The sequence below is a fragment of the Mauremys reevesii genome, linkage group 16, assembly GCF_016161935.1.
Source record: "Mauremys reevesii isolate NIE-2019 linkage group 16, ASM1616193v1, whole genome shotgun sequence".
Classification (NCBI taxonomy): domain Eukaryota; kingdom Metazoa; phylum Chordata; order Testudines; family Geoemydidae; genus Mauremys; species Mauremys reevesii.
The window spans coordinates 34,177,559-34,193,108 of NC_052638.1; the positions used below are offsets into that span (position 1 = coordinate 34,177,559).

General features: G+C 42.3%; 1 protein-coding gene across 11 annotated transcripts in view; it reads left to right on the forward strand.

Annotated features, from left to right (window-relative positions):
* The window catches only part of LOC120384314 (c-Maf inducing protein), a 173,975-nt gene that overhangs the window by 33,910 nt on the left and 124,515 nt on the right, over nucleotides 1–15,550 (forward strand). The window contains exon 1 of one of the 11 annotated variants that reach the window (XM_039502823.1): nucleotides 9,787–9,935. The exons of the other annotated variants lie outside the window; for them this stretch is intronic. The gene's annotated coding sequence lies outside the window, so the exon portion shown is untranslated. Of the gene's footprint in view, nucleotides 1–9,786; nucleotides 9,936–15,550 lie in introns of those variants that run through there. 11 annotated transcript variants of the gene reach the window in all.

The following is a 15,550-nucleotide window of genomic DNA, read 5'->3' on the forward strand; positions in this document are numbered from 1 at the left end:
ATTCTATTTCGCTCTAAACCGGGCATCACTATATTTGTGGTTATTCTGAGTAAGTCGCTGTGTCTTCATCTGTTTCTTACAGGTCCGAGCTCACAGGCACTCAATAAATGTTAACTCTGTCTCTCTCTCTCGCTCTCTCATAAATACACTGCCACTTGCTACGTATTTGCACAATACAAACACAATGGGGCCTCTTGGGTACTATTGCAATTCAGATAAGTTAGAGTTCTTAGGTAAAGTGTTGTGCTGTAACAGAGGGTTGAAATCTCTTTACAATGCATTGGTGCTGTTGCCAGCACTGTAACTATGGAACTTCCCAGTACTAATTCCAGTTTTAATATGGACTCCTTCTGTTACTTTGGGATTGGCACCTGACGAAAAAAAAAATTCATGCCTCAGTTTTCCCACCCGAAAAATTGAGATAATACTTTGATGTCCTCAGGGGTTTTGTGGGGTTAAACTAGTGAATGTTTGTTAAGCTCTTTGAAGCAGTGTTCTCATATGGTACTTACTGTAGAGGTAAGTGTGACTACTGCTAAATCATACTCTTGCCAAAATTACTGTCATTAACAGCGCTAAGTTAGGGGAAAGGGTGACGGTGAGCACTGTAACAGCTGCTTTAACAATTTAATTTTCAGCAAACCAAACCTCTTGGCATCAGTGCAATAAGCATGTGGGATTGGCTTAACTTTTTAAAATGCTGTGTGGTGTTCCATTCAAGCCACAGTAGCTTTTTCTCTTTTCATTGAATTGGGTGTTTAATTAAAGTCCACAGGGGGTGATGGCCATTTTTCAGCTCAGTGGATTTGGAGAATGATGTTCTTGTTGTTCTATCAAAGATCCTGAAAATATGTAAGTTACAGTAATTCAGCAACAACAAAAAAAGGGGAACGTAGAAGCCATGACATGTATTACAGTAATCCTACTTCCTGTTCCTGGTGTCTTGGCTTTGGCTTTTGAACACAGTAAGCAGTTTTAAAGTGGAGATTGTCATCTCTTTATAAAACTTAACTGCTTCAGTCCTGACGGACAGCATTGCCATCCAGTGGGGAGTTCTGGACCCAGGAGACGCTGCCAGTCAGCCTGTGGTTTAGGAACCACCTCTGGACTTTTACTGGGCGTTCAGAGGTTGGCCTCTGTTGCACATCTCCAAGTGGGGACTGTTGTAAAAGTGAGTCTTGCTTCCTGTGGATGTGCATATCCTGTCAGTGTTTCACAGTGTTACGTAGTCATTTGCACCTGCCTTAGTCATCTGTAGAGTGAAAGGTAATGACAGTGGGGGAAGACAGTCTGGTGGGTAAAATGCAGAACTATGGGCCATAAGATCTAGGTTCTGTTTGACTGTGGAATAAACTTCTTGCATGACCCTAACCAAATTGCCTTGGTTGGCTCATCTGTATGGGGATGATAGGCACTATCTACTTCACAAGGTTGTTGAGGCTCAATTCATTATTACTGGTCTAGTGTTTTGGGATAAATATTGTTACTGGAGGAAGAGCAGATTTGTATTCTCAGAGAGAGGTGGGTTTGGGGGAAGGAGGGCAGGAAGTATCTGCACTGAAGAACTTTCGATAGAGCTGGTTGGGAATCTTCCACTGACAATGCAGATCCTGCAAAATCAAAAGTTTCTGAGAGAAGATTTTGTATTCTTTTTTCGCTGCTCAATTTTCAATTTTCTGTCTGGAAATATCCTAATGAGTATTTCATTGTGGGTCAGTTGGACCCAAATCAGAATGGTTTTGTACTGATCTGAAATGTTCAAACTCTAATCAGTTCAAAAAAATGTTAAAGCGCCGTTTCCAAACAGTGCATTGCCTTATGGGATTTGTAGTTCGGGCCCCCGTTCTTTCCTATGGGCCAGGCTTCCTTGAGCACTGTATGTCCAATGTGGATTTCCCACTAACTGAACTGTGTTGCTTCATGGGAGTGACATTAATGTAGCTTGGTCAGGGAGCCTGGCCCATGGGGGAGAATGGGACCATTAGGATCCCAAACTATAATTCCCTTGAGGCACTGTGCCACTGTGGGAAAATGCAGTTCAATATGAAACTGACTTGAAATTTAAGCTTTTTGATTTTGGCTTATTGAATGGACCCAAACATTTCAGTTTTGGGAATGCTGTGGGCCAAGGATTGGCAACCTTTGGCACGCGGCCCACCAGGATAAGTCCCCTGGCGGGCCGTGTTTGTTTAGCTGCTGCCGTCTGCAGGTTTGGCCAATTGCAGCTCCCACTGGCCATGGTTGCCGCTCCAGGCCAATGCGGGCTGCAGAAAGCACTGGCCAGCACATCCCTCAGCCCATGCCGCTTCCCGCAGCCCCCATTGGCCTGGAGCGGCGAACCGGGGCCACTGGGAGCCGCGATTGGCCGAACCTGAGGATATGGCAGGTAGACAAACTGGCCCAGCCCGCCAGGGGGCTTACCCTGGTGGGCCACATGCCAAAGATTGCCGATCCCTGCTGTGGGAACTTCATTCTCTTAGTTGTAAAAGCTGGAATTTCCAAGGGGTCTAAGTTGAGATGCCATTGGATTTGGAAACCATAGGGTTCTGCCTCCTTTGAGAGAAGCCCCTGGGGAGGGACAGCAATCTAATAAAACCCCATTTAGGGGCTGATTACACTGCATTGTAAACCCAGGTCTGTGGACTCTGTGTTTCCAAGTCTGTGTTTGAGTGACTCTGCATTGTAAACCTGGGCTTACAGCTGCTGGTCCCAGGTCTCTCAGCCATGCTAACATGTCCATACTACACTCAGGTCAGTGATTTGAGCTGCATCCACATTGCAAAATGACAGGGCTTGGACTTGAGTTGCAGCAGAACTCGAGCCCTGATCAACTAGCAGGGTCATTGGACATGGATCCTGAGTGCTCATTGACCTGAGTCAGACTGATTTGTGTGTGGATACAAGGGGGGTTGGGCTCAAACCTGACTCAGAGCCTGGGTTTAGTGTGCAGTGCAGACATATTCCTAGAGTTTTTGAGAGTCTCAAAGAGAGAATCTGGAGCTGGGAGGAACAGGGAAGAGACCATTGTGTAGTGGCATTCTGTGCTCTGCCATTGTTGTAGGTACACTAAGGGAATTGCAGGTAGATTTAGACACAGATCAGAGACTGGGATATTCTTTGCATCTGCCACAGCAAATAGAAAAGGAAGAGGAGAGAGCCATGGGGAGCCTGAAGGAAAAGGTGTTTTTGAGGCAGTACACAAGGAAGGGATGATTGACTGTCTTCTGTCATGAGCTTGCCTGCAAAGCAATGGGTACCTCCCTCAGTACCATTCGAGAATTCAGCAGTGTGCTGGAACACCGTGATGGTAACAGCACTGTGATACTGGAGGACTAGTTCTTTCACAATTAATTTATTTTTCTGTAGGCTGAAGATGTCGTCTTTTTACTTGTGAGTATGAGACAGATGCAGAACCTCAGCTACTGAAACACTGTCCTCCCTAAGCCTATCAGAACCCCCGTCCTTTTCAAGAGGCGGGTGTGTGGGTGGAGGGGGTGCATGTGGTTGTGTGTGATGGAGAGGGAGAGAGATGCAAGAAGAGGGAAAATGGTTAGTGCTGTCAGACAAATCTTCCTGTTGTGTCTTGGCCCCCTGCTTTGTGAACTGTTATGCGAGATATATGACACGAGAGATTTATTCCTCACAACATTCAGGAAGTAAGTTTGAAATAAGAGAGTAATACTTGTATTGAGCTCCTTTCCATGGCCACCTCCTACTTTGTCATTCAAAAAATACCTGCTCACACTTATTTGATAAGGAACCTGGAAGAGACTGAAGTAGCAGTCAAGAGAACTGTCAGAACTTTCTATCTCCTCCCAAATGTGGCTCAACCACACCAGATTTTAATTAAGGGGCCTTCCCATTGCAATGCTTATTAGGGCTAGCTTGCAGATAAAGGGCCTGATTCTGATCTCTCACTGTTGATTTTGACAGTTACTCCTGATTTACACTGGCGTAGTCAGAACCAGGCCCAAATGTGTTTTTTCTAGGGCTTGTTACCTTCTCTTCCCCTCCACTTAATCAAGCTGCTTTCAGTCTGCATTATCTACAATACCTGTCACCATAATATCCCAATACAGCAAAATCTGTAATCACCAACAGGATCATATTGAAAAACATCAAACATAGATAAACCTACCAAGGAAACAAAGATATTCTGTCACACATTTGGTATTGATTAAGGTCCCATGTCTCATAAAGGGCTTTTATACAGAATGCACAGTATACAAGCCAGGCTGGAGTTAAGAAGGAAATGCAGTTCCCCTTTGTAAGTTATAGATAGATACAAATAATTAGTTCAGTACATTGGAAGAAGAGTTCACGATATTAAACAGAGCCATGCATATATGAGGATCATGTCGCCCTTTTTTCTGGGCCTGTCATCCATTTTGGAGGCACGATCCTGCTAATAAAGGAATCCCTCAAAACCCACTGAAGTCAGTTGGAGCTGAGGGCACTTATCTTCCAGCACAAGGCATTTAGGACCTTGGTGAATTAGGCCCCAAGGCACTGTGGTGAGCTCCCTGATCTACATAGGTAGATTAGGCTAAAGTGTCTGGTGTGCAGACAAGCTATTCTTCTAATCTTGGAATTACCTAAGAAAGGCTTGAATAAATTCAGATCAGTCCTCATAAGATCAAGCTGCAAATATTTTATTTCAGAAGTCTGATGTGTGTGATGGGCGTATCTTTAGGAAAAATTGGTGCTGTTTATCTAAGGTGCTTTGTTCACAAGCAAGTGAACAAAGGTTAAGCCCAGGTTCAAAAGACTGGGCATTGATTTCCTGAAGATGGCCTTGAAAATTGCAGATCTCAGGTAGAGTGAGCCACAGGATTATGGAGTTATACATTCCCAATCAAAGTAATAGGAAAACTGAAAGAAAGATGCATCATTTTCACTCTTAGTCCCTTATTCAGAGAGTGATAATAGCGGTGACTTTCTGATAGTTTATTTGAGATTACTGAAATGAAACATTCTGCGGTGTGCGTCAGAGTCTAACTCAGTGATTTTTGCATGGACTTCACTCCAGTTTTAAGATAATTGCGGCAATAAACTTCTTCCTGAAGCTAAATTGATTTCTGAATGACATAATTATTCCTCCACTGCTTACCCAAACTGGCCTCTCTGTGTTCAGTTTATGGTTTAGATCTTTCTTGCTTATTGGGGAAAAAACGTTCGCTTATCTTCCCACCAGCAAATTCAAAAAATCAGAGATCAGAAAATACTAGGTTAGATGGAAAAGTCTGGTAAATGGATTTTATTTTGATTGACAAGCTTAATTAAGCTTTGTTTCCTCTGCTTTTAACAGTAATGCACTGTAATTGGTAACTTAAGAGCATAAAACATGGCCTCACCAGGTCTATGTTGCCAGCAGCTGCATAGGTTAGTTAAAAGTCACCAAGGCAAAGATCAGTGTATAGCTCTTGTTAAACAGCCTCAATATCTCTCTGCTTTGTCTGTGTTTCAGACTTATTGCGCTATGCCTGATAAAACAATAGCAAAAGAGAAGCAAGAAGTGGATCTGTTGACAGCCCTGACAGATCAAATTCCTAGCCAGGCTCTGGGAGTACTGAGAAGGGGGACTGCTTAAACAATGCTCTCCTTTGATTAACTGGGGATTGGGTGGCACCTTTGGACGTCAGAGCTGTAGTCAAGTTTGGAATTAGAGTCTGAGGGTCAAAGAAATGAGGTTTTAAAGGCTGACATACGATCCTCACCCCCTCCACCCCCTCTTTGACTGTGGTACAGACCTGCAGGTCTTGACATGCAGTTTCATTTTGTTTAAGCACCACACTAGCTCTGTTGTGATCAGATCCTGGATTCAGAAATCTGCAGTGGAACCTTTTCACTCTGTTTCCCAGCCTCTTCTAGGTTTGATGATACTCTTCACATCAAACTGCTCTTTCCAACTTTACTGCTTGCTGGAGTTGGTTAAGTCTCTGCAGCTTTTGCTGCTTGCTCTATTATTGGTTGAAAATTTATTTTATTCGTGTATTTTGCCCCACATAGGTGTGAGGTTCTCATACAGCCTGAGATCTTATGAGATAGGTACCATTGTAGCTGAAACACTTTAAAATATATTTGATGAACATATAGAGTTCTGGCTGCACCATATAGCCTGAAAACCACAGGTAGAATTGGTGTTTTCTGGCAGCAAATATCTAGGACTGCATCCAGTCAATTTGTATCTGTGAAACCCTCAATCTGTCCATGATTCAGTAGAGACCCACCATTAGCTGCTGGGACAGGAATAAGATGTGAGGCCATTACCTTGAGGGAAACAACTGAATGGCTTCATTGACAGGTACTTTCTAATCTAGCTGTATCTAGCTATATCTAATTTAGGCATATAGAGCTCAGTCCTGCAAGGTGCTGAGCATTGCTGTGAGATGCTCAGGTTCCTCAGCTGCCACTGACTTCAATTGTTGCTGAAAGCACTCAGCACTTGGGAGGACTGAACCCCTAGAATCCAATCCATCTCTCGCTGAATTCAGTGGGTGTTTTCCCATTGACTTCATTAGGAATCCGAACAAGTCCTTATAGAGCACTCTTCATCACTGCATCCAAGTGCTTTTAGAAACCTTCTGCTTATAGCCTCTGGGTTTCTAGTAGTATTTAGGAACGCTCCCTTTTTGCTTTGAAGCCTCTTGTTTATACATGGTATGGTGCTTTTTTTTTTTTTTTTTTTTTAAATTGGGGCTAACTGTTGAGTTTGTTCTGCCTTTAACCAGTGTGTGTGGAGAGGGAATTACAAGTTGGAAAAAAATCTGCACTTAAAACATGTGGGTGGCAGGGAGCATTTGCAGTACACAGCTTGGTTTGCTTAGTACTTGCTTGCTTTAGCAGCGGTAAAGCTTTCAGCGATGATGGTAACAAAGTATCTGCATTGAGCATTTTTTAAGTACTTGTGTAGAGGGCAATTCATAACGCTCTTTTGACTTTTTTTATTAAAGAAAACGTTTGAAGAAAATATGTTGAAACAATATCAAGATGTGAATTTTAAAACTAGAGCTGGGAGTGGCTCAGGAAATGGGTAATGGGAAACAGACATTTTAACCACTAGGTCACTGGTTAAAATCCTGGCTAGCTCGGTAGAGAATACAGCAGTTGTTGCAGTGCAAAGGTTCTTCAATAGCGGATGCAAAATTTGTTTTGGGGTTAGTTCCGTCTGAGTGTTCGTATCACGGAGCCACCACCAAAACTGGCACCCTTTGTTGGCTGTCTTAGCAGAGAGGCCAGAATTTGAACAGACTGGCCTAGAGGTGATCTCTCCAAGGCAGGGTGATGTGGGGGAAGATTGAAATGCTTTGAGAGAGCTGTCAGCAGGCCCCCTTTTTGAAGAGAATTGGGATAGATTCTTGTTTTGAAATTAATCCATATGGACTCTTCACTTCTGTCCTGTCTTTACTATAAGAAGTTACACTGAATGCCTTAACTAAAATGCATAGTACAGTTTTTTTTCTCCTTTCATCTCTACTGAAATCTGTGGTAAATTGATACCAAACTTAACACAGTTTGTCTGCTTATCTGGATTTCATATTGACACAGCAGTATCATGTAGCAGAATGAACTGGCAGGAAACTAGCTCAAACATTCATCTTTATTGTGGCAAAGGGAAATATAAAAAGAAAAAAAATGACAAAACGCGATTCAAAAGGGAGAACAAGGTAGGTGAGTTAATATCCTTTGTTGGACCAACTGATGTTGTTGAAAGGGACAAGCTTTTGAGCTTCACAGAGCTCTTGCATATCCTCGGACCAACATGGCTACACCAACACTATTCAAAAGGGAGCATTAGAAAGGTGTACTAAATGCACACTAAAAAATCCTGACTCGCTCAGCATCCTGGAAAGCTAACATACAGATTTCAGATTATCAAGTTGTGACTTAAGTTGCCTGTTCACGAACCCTCACTATGCCGACATAAGTTCCATAGGCCAGCGTCTTAGTTGGGCTGCACCAGTATAGCTTCATTGAAGTCAGTGGTGCGCACTGATATACATCAGCTGAGAATCTGACTACTTGCTTGCTGTAAGTACTATACCTGTTTTCAAAGATGAGACTCTGATTTTTGGGGTTTGAACTGTATGTTTTAACTGCTGCAAAGTGCCCTGTACATCTACTGTGCTGTTCAGATTGTAATTAATAGTCCATAAGGCACTTTCAGAGACCTCCAGCTCAGGAGTCCAAGTTATCATGTAAGCCATGGTTTACTGAATGTAAATTAATATTGGCTAGAACATCCAGTGGAATCTCTCTTTAAGCAACCACTCAAGTGATCAAGAAAAACTGCTTTCCTAGTAGAAGGCCAGTTTCTAATAGACAAATGCTGTATCACTTTTCTGAACTTCAGGATACTTTGGGATGGCCTCCTAACAAGGGGGATTGCCCAGCATGGACAAGGTCTCTTACACAGGTTTTACAGTGTATATTGGTGACATTTTAAAACTTAATGTTGATAGAAAGAATATGAATCCTATTTAGGTTAGTGAATAGCTTCTGATGGGCACCACTGCAGGCTTGACTTGGCGTCATTGTTCTCCATTAATTCAACCTGCCCTGCTACACAACACACTTCTTAATAGATCTGTTCCTGGTGGAAAACTTGCATCAAAAACTGTCTGATTTGAAACCCTTGACTGGAAAAACACAAGGAAACAGCATTTATAATACACCCAGAAGGCTCCACATAGCAGTGTACACTTTACAAAAGAAGTAATTATGCAAAAACACTTGCCAAGAACAACAGGGTTTAGGAATTTATGAGTCATTACCGAAGCATAATGACCAAAGTTTGAACTCTGCAAGCAACTGAGAAGACATTTAAAACAATTTACATAGTGAGACCTAAATGGCAGCAGAGGTGTAGTTTTGTGTGTAGGTTAGATGTGGTAAAAGGCCTTTTTCCCTTCCCTGAAACTCATAAGGTTAAAGCTTTATCCAGGTCATACAAGATGCGTCCAGTTACTACCTGTCTTTAAAAACACATGTTCTATTCAGATTCTGATCATCAACTCATTTACATTTTTTTCATTTAAGATTGAAACGGGATTTGAATCTAGGCATCAAAGATGAAAGCTCAAGGCACTACATTATGCTATGTAACCTTCTCTGTCAGTGTTAGCATCCTTTCTTGTTTATGGCAGATCACTTAATGGAAATGGTTGTCTTCCAGGAAGACTCGCAGAGAAAGGGCTTTAAGCCATATTGGTTCTGGGGAAGAAGGAATTTATTCTGTTGGTTTTTTCCTAAAGGTGCATGAAGGTGCATCACAAATAGTTCATAACCACCTATGGCTGCTTAGTTATTGGTTTTTCTTTTACTTCAGGTTCTCTAGACTGGCCTAAAAATATGTCTAAAGTGCTGTCCCTTTGGATCATTACGTGCAAAAATGAGCCGTACTGCATAGTTACCATAGCAGCCATGCAGGGTGTGGTTTCTATGGTAACAAGTTGCAATGACATGGAGCCAGAAAAGTCATTTGTTTTGTTGTTTAAATGCTTCTTTTATATATGCCTTTCTGCTTGGTAAAGGGTACAAATGTTTTGGTTTACATATGTTAACAAAAGGCCCTCGTGCCAATCTGTAAAGTGACCTCTTTTTGAGGCAGTGTCAATTAAAAATCCACTAACCCTAGTCACTAATCAAACTGCGTTTGGGCGAGGAGTAGATCTCAAAACTGGAATTACTGCATAATCCCTCATCCTGAGACAGAAAGCTGTACTGGAGGTCTGGCTTTCCCTCATTTTTTATTCTTCATTATTTGGCAGCACAGCTGAGTTCTATGTTGAAGTAGTACAATAATAATCTACAGCAATGGATGAATATGGAGCAGACCCAGTTCCCAGAAATACCACCTAAGTATTTTTTTTGCTTGTCTCCGAAGCCCTTCTTTTTTTGAGATCAGGATACGAGACTGGAACTCATAGCTACAGGTGAGAGCATATAATCAATTTATATTTATTTACTATTTGGACTGCATTCGCTCCACTTGTACTAGGTGCTGTACATACTCAGGCCTTGTCTGCACTACTGGGGTAAGTCGACCTAAGTTACGCTACTCCAGCTATATGAATAACATAACTAGAGTCAACATTGCTGAGGTCGACTTATCCCGGTGTCTTCACTGCATCGCGTTGATGGGAGATGCTCTCCTGTTGACTTACCTTACTCTTCTCAGAGAGCGGTCTGCCGTCCATTTAGTGGGTCTTCACTAGACCTGCTAAATCAACACCCGCTGCATTGCTTGCAGCAGCGTCAATCCCCCAGTAGTGAAGACCAGCCCTTAGAACAGGAAGATGGTCTCTGCCCCAAAGAGCTTACAGTGTAAGTAATAAATAACATAATGGCATTATAATATTTTCAGAATGATTTCCCATTCCATTCTTTATGCATACTAACGTTTTTAGTTGCTTTGTTTTGACCACGTTGAATAGTGACTTTTTCAGCTTTTCATAATAACACCCAGTTTACTGAGTGTTTTACTGTGATCTCAGATGTTACTTTTAACAATAATGTATGAAAAATTGACACAGACAGTGGTGACCCTTTAAATATACATCTGCTCTTTTCTCCCCTTCTCTCTTCAGTAATACATTTGGTGTAGGTATGTTTCCCATTTTTAGGTGTGAGAGATTCTGTGCTTTACACACTTTATGCAACTCCTAGAAAAAGGGCAAATTGCATGATCTATAATTTAGGAAACAATGTTGTTCTGTTGAAATTGCATTCTCCCTATTGCACTTTTGAAGTTGATTTCCTCCCCTTAGAAACTTCCATCCCTTGATATATAAATAGTAAAGGGATTTTCAATTTTTCATAAAAATCTCTGATCAAAGCAGAAGTAGATAGTTCAAAGTGTTCATTATTTTACTTAAAAAGCAAAACTGTAGCTTAAGAAACATTTGTTAATTGGCAAACCAATCTTAGGCTATGGCTACACTTGCACTTCAAAGCGCTGCCGCGGCAACGCTTTGAAGCGCTAAGTGTAGTCAAAGCGCCAGCGCTGGGAGAAAACTCTCCCAGCGCTGTCCGTACTCCACCTCCCTGTGGGGAATAACGGACAGCGCTGGGGCTTTGACTACACTGGCGCTTTGTAGCGCCGCAATTTGCAGCGCTGCAGAGGGTGTGTTTTCACACCCTGCTGCAGTGCTGCAAATTTGCAAGTGTAGCCATGGCCTTAGAATTGAAAACAATAGCTAAAAGCAATTTTTGGATAAGCCACGGATATGTCTGCTAAATATCTATCCATGCCAACAATTTTCTTACACATTAGATCAGTTCGGTGCAGTAACTTGATAACATCCCAAAATGGGGTCAGGATACCAATCTGCATATTCAGTTAGCAGCTGTTTAAAAATCTATCTGCCTCTCTTTGACCACTTCTCTAACAATAGTATTGATGTAAGTTTAGCCTTAGTCTTTGCTTTATACCGTGTACCTTATTGACCAATATGGAACCATTTCTAAAATGAACTCTAGTATAAACAAAAGAGTAGAATCTGTCCTCAAAGTCTTCCTGCCTTGATTTACCTATAACCTATCTCACCCTGTTGAAGTATCTCTGACCTAGGCATTTGCTCATCATTTACTAATTTAAAAGTATGTTATAAATTTATACCTGAGTGTGCAAGTTCAGATGCTGCACAGCATACAGTGTTAGCAGAACATACTGCTATATAACCTGCACCTTAAGTTATTGATAACGAGTCTGTCGTGCCCCCTCACTGTAATTACCATAAGCGAGACCATGGCCCATTTGGGTTGGGAATTGCAGAATTAGAGTTTACTTTCCTTCATCTCTGTGGCATTTGCCATTTGAAAATTCTGTGTGTATAGTGCCTAATGTCCTAGAGCCCTCAATGGGACTGTTAGATGCTACCCCAGGGGTCGGCAACCTTTCAGAAGTGGTGTGCCGAGTCTTCATTTATTCACTCTAATTTAAGGTTTCGCATGCCAGTAATACATTTTAACGTTTTTAGAAGGTCTCTTTCTATAAGTCTATAATATATAACTAAACTATTGTATGTAAAGTAAATAAGGTTTTTTAAATGTTTAAGAAACTTCACTTAAAATTAAATTAAAATGCAGAGCCCCCCCAGACCGGTGGCCAGGACCCGGGCAGCGTGAGTGCCGCTGAAAATCAGCTTGCATGCCGCAGGTTGCCTACCCCGTGCTACTCCGTTGAAAATAATAAATGGTAGTATTCACTCCTCACCTCTGTCTCAGTTTCCCTGCCTATAAAATGGTGCTGATCTTTCTTAATCACTGTACAGTGGTTTTGTGGGAATTAATCTGCTCATATTTTCACAGCGTTGCCAGGGCTTGTCTTCACGGTAACAGTTAATTCAAGTTACTCCTCTTTAGTTAGCCTCACCTAGCTCCAGCGAATTAAATGAAACAACCTCCTGCTACACAGAGGGATTGGATTATCAGAGGGATTGGACTGGCAGCAGGTGATTTGCTGTAATTTGAGCTGTTGCATCCCCCATGCATCAGTTTCAGCTCACCCCACCAGATGGGTCAGCTATCTTACATTTAAAGCACCACTTAATTCAAGCTAGTGATTGTGTGTGAACAAAAGTCGGTTTAGGGGCAAAACTTAAATTGTTATACCTTGAGCTAACAATGCACTGAAGACAAGCCCTAGATGTGAAGGGTTACGTAAATACTAAATGTTGTTGTTATGCTTTATTCATATGCTCGGTATTCCTTTCCTTTATTTAAGAATAAATGAAGAACAATTCATTAAAACAACATCTGCAGACAATCCCAAATGGGTTTACATTTTTCTTGTTTCCTTATCTATGGTTCCGCTTTCTCTGAACTCCCAATCTGTTTTGTCTCCACGGCATGTAAAGTCATACCCTGAAATACAACAACAAACTGCTGAGCTGAGGTTAATTTCAAAAGTTCCCTCCCTAGTTTTCTGAACAGTTTTTGTAAGTAATGGATTGAAGCACTGGTATAATTGGCCAGCAAAAGATGCATTTCTGGTATATTGAATGAAGAAAAAGGGATTTATTATTTTTTTAAACAAAAATTCAGCCTAATTTTCATGAAGATTTAAAAACAAACAACCCTGCTAAGTCAAGGTGGCCAGACTTAAACAGTACAAAATGAGCCACAACTTCAAAGGAGTAGTTCTGTGCTTAAACACACTTAGAATAGATGTGAAAGCCATGACCCCAATGTTACGTTACCTCTGAAACGCTTTCCATAACTGCAGCCTATTCTTTTATGACTGCCTGGCGTATGACTTCAGACGTGATATGGTACTCCATATACGTGGCATTTGAGAAGGTTTTGATATTTCATGTGAAATTATAACCAGAGTTACAATCGGGTGAAAGTCCAGTCATTTTGGGACTTGATTTTTTTAACGTAATTTCTTTAATTTCATTTTATCCTTTTCCTAGCAGTACTCCCACATGGCATTTAAAATGATTTCCACTGAGTCAAAAACGCACATCAGACGTAAGCGCACATCTGTTACCCATAATTTGCTCATCATTTGCTGTGAGATCTCATCACATGGATTTCCAAGGAAGCCGGCTGGATAAATTCAGGCTACAGGGGTTGACTGCTGAGAAGCTTGGAGTCTTTATGAAAGGTGCTTTGCCCACCATTGCAGATTTCTTGCAAAATCTCAGACATCCATTTTGACAGATCTGGCATCTTTTAGGTGATCATTTCCTGAGGAATGATCTTAGGGTTTGTACAGCAGCTCAAGGTGAGGGGTAAACAGAGGTGAAGTGACTTCCTCAAGATCACACAGCAGGTCAGCAGAAGAGCCAGGAATAGAACCCTAGTCCAGTGCCTTATCCACTGGACCAAGCTGCCTCTTGCTGCAATAAGTGATTGCATACGGAATTCTACTTCCCTCATCCTCTTGTTTTCAATCCCTACTTTTTTTTTTAAGGGTCAGAGTCTTGAAGGAGAATTTTTAAGGTGGGATTGTTTCTCAGGCAATTAAAAATCATGATCATTCATGCTAAAAGAAATGTTGTCCCCAGGTTTGAAATAAAATTCCATTGGTGGATCTGAATTCCCCTCTCTGTGAAGAGCTCCAAGGATGAGTGGCAAGGATAAAACTGAGACGGAAAAACTCCAGACCAGCACTAATGTTGCATAGGGCAGGAAAAGGGAAATTCATGGATGCACTGGCCCACTTTTTAAAGTGATATTATTCTGCCCATAAATACTTGCCAAAGTTTTGGTCCAGAGGAAGTTCTGACAGTAACTTCTTGATACTTGCAGTACAGTCATTGCTATTGTGTGCATAGCTATGTTCAAAGAGTTCAAGAGTGAGTTTGTTTGATATCATTAGGGCTCCCTATGCTTTCTAGGCATAGCATAACACTGTCAAGTGGAAGTATTGATCTTTGTTGGAATCAGTATTGCCAGTCTGGCTTCTAGCATGTCACAGGACCCTTTAGTGTTGATTTTTTTTGATTTACATCTTAGTTTAAAAAAAAAAAAACCTACCCAAAAGAGACTAACAGATGACTAAGCTGGTACATGATTCACTGGATCCAGGGCTGAACTAACTAATTTCATGGGTCAAGTGGATAGTTAAGTACTAATTGATCTCAAAATATCTTTGAAGTGTAATGCTTGCTGTTTAAATTACTTAAATTCATGCTTCACTTGTGAAGCGCTAATCTGAAGCTTTTTATCCCACCCTCTTACAACTTTTTACTTTCAGACAGTACATGAAATCTCTTGCTATGCTGCATAATGCACCCAAAAATGAACTTAGGGTTTTTTTGAGTGAAAGCTCTTACCAACTGATTTTTCTCTCTCTCCTCATACATGACATGAGTTTGGTGGGTCTGAGTATGTAGATTCTAGTGACCAAGCATTTTACATAACAAAAAATCCCCACCCTCGAAGTTGTGGATACTTGGCACCCTGATTGGCAAACTGCACTGGAGAGGCCAAAGAACAAATGGACCATTGAGATCAAACTCCTCTCTGTCTGTACCTGCAGGGGTTAGTCCAGGGGTGGGCAAACTTTTTGGCCCAAGGGCCCCGTCTGGGTGGGGAAATTGTATGCAGGGCCACGAATGTACGGCTGGGACAGTGGGTTGGGGTGTGGTGTGCAGGAAGGGGCTCAGGGCAAGGGGTTGGGGTGCAGGAAGGGTGTGGGGTGCAGGAGGGGACTAAGGGCAGGGGGTTGGGGTGCAGGGTGCAGGAGGGGTTCAGAGTTTGGGCTCCTGGCCCGGCACCACTTACCTCGAGTGGCTCTGGGGTGGCAGCAGTGTGCAGCGGGGTTAAGGCAGGCTCCCTGCCTCCGCTGGCCCCGCACCGCTCCTGGAAGTGGCCAGCATGTCTGGCCGTGGCTCCTGGGGTTGGGGCGGAGCAGGTGGCTACACTGTACACTGCCCTCGCCTGCGGGTACCATCCCTGAAGTTCCTATTGGCTGCGGTTCCCCGAGGCTGCGGGTGGCAGTGCCTGCAGGCGAGGACAGTGCATGGAGCCCTTTGCCCCCACCCCCCTACCCAGGGGCTGCAGGGATGTGGTGCTGGCTACTTCTGGGAGCAGCCCG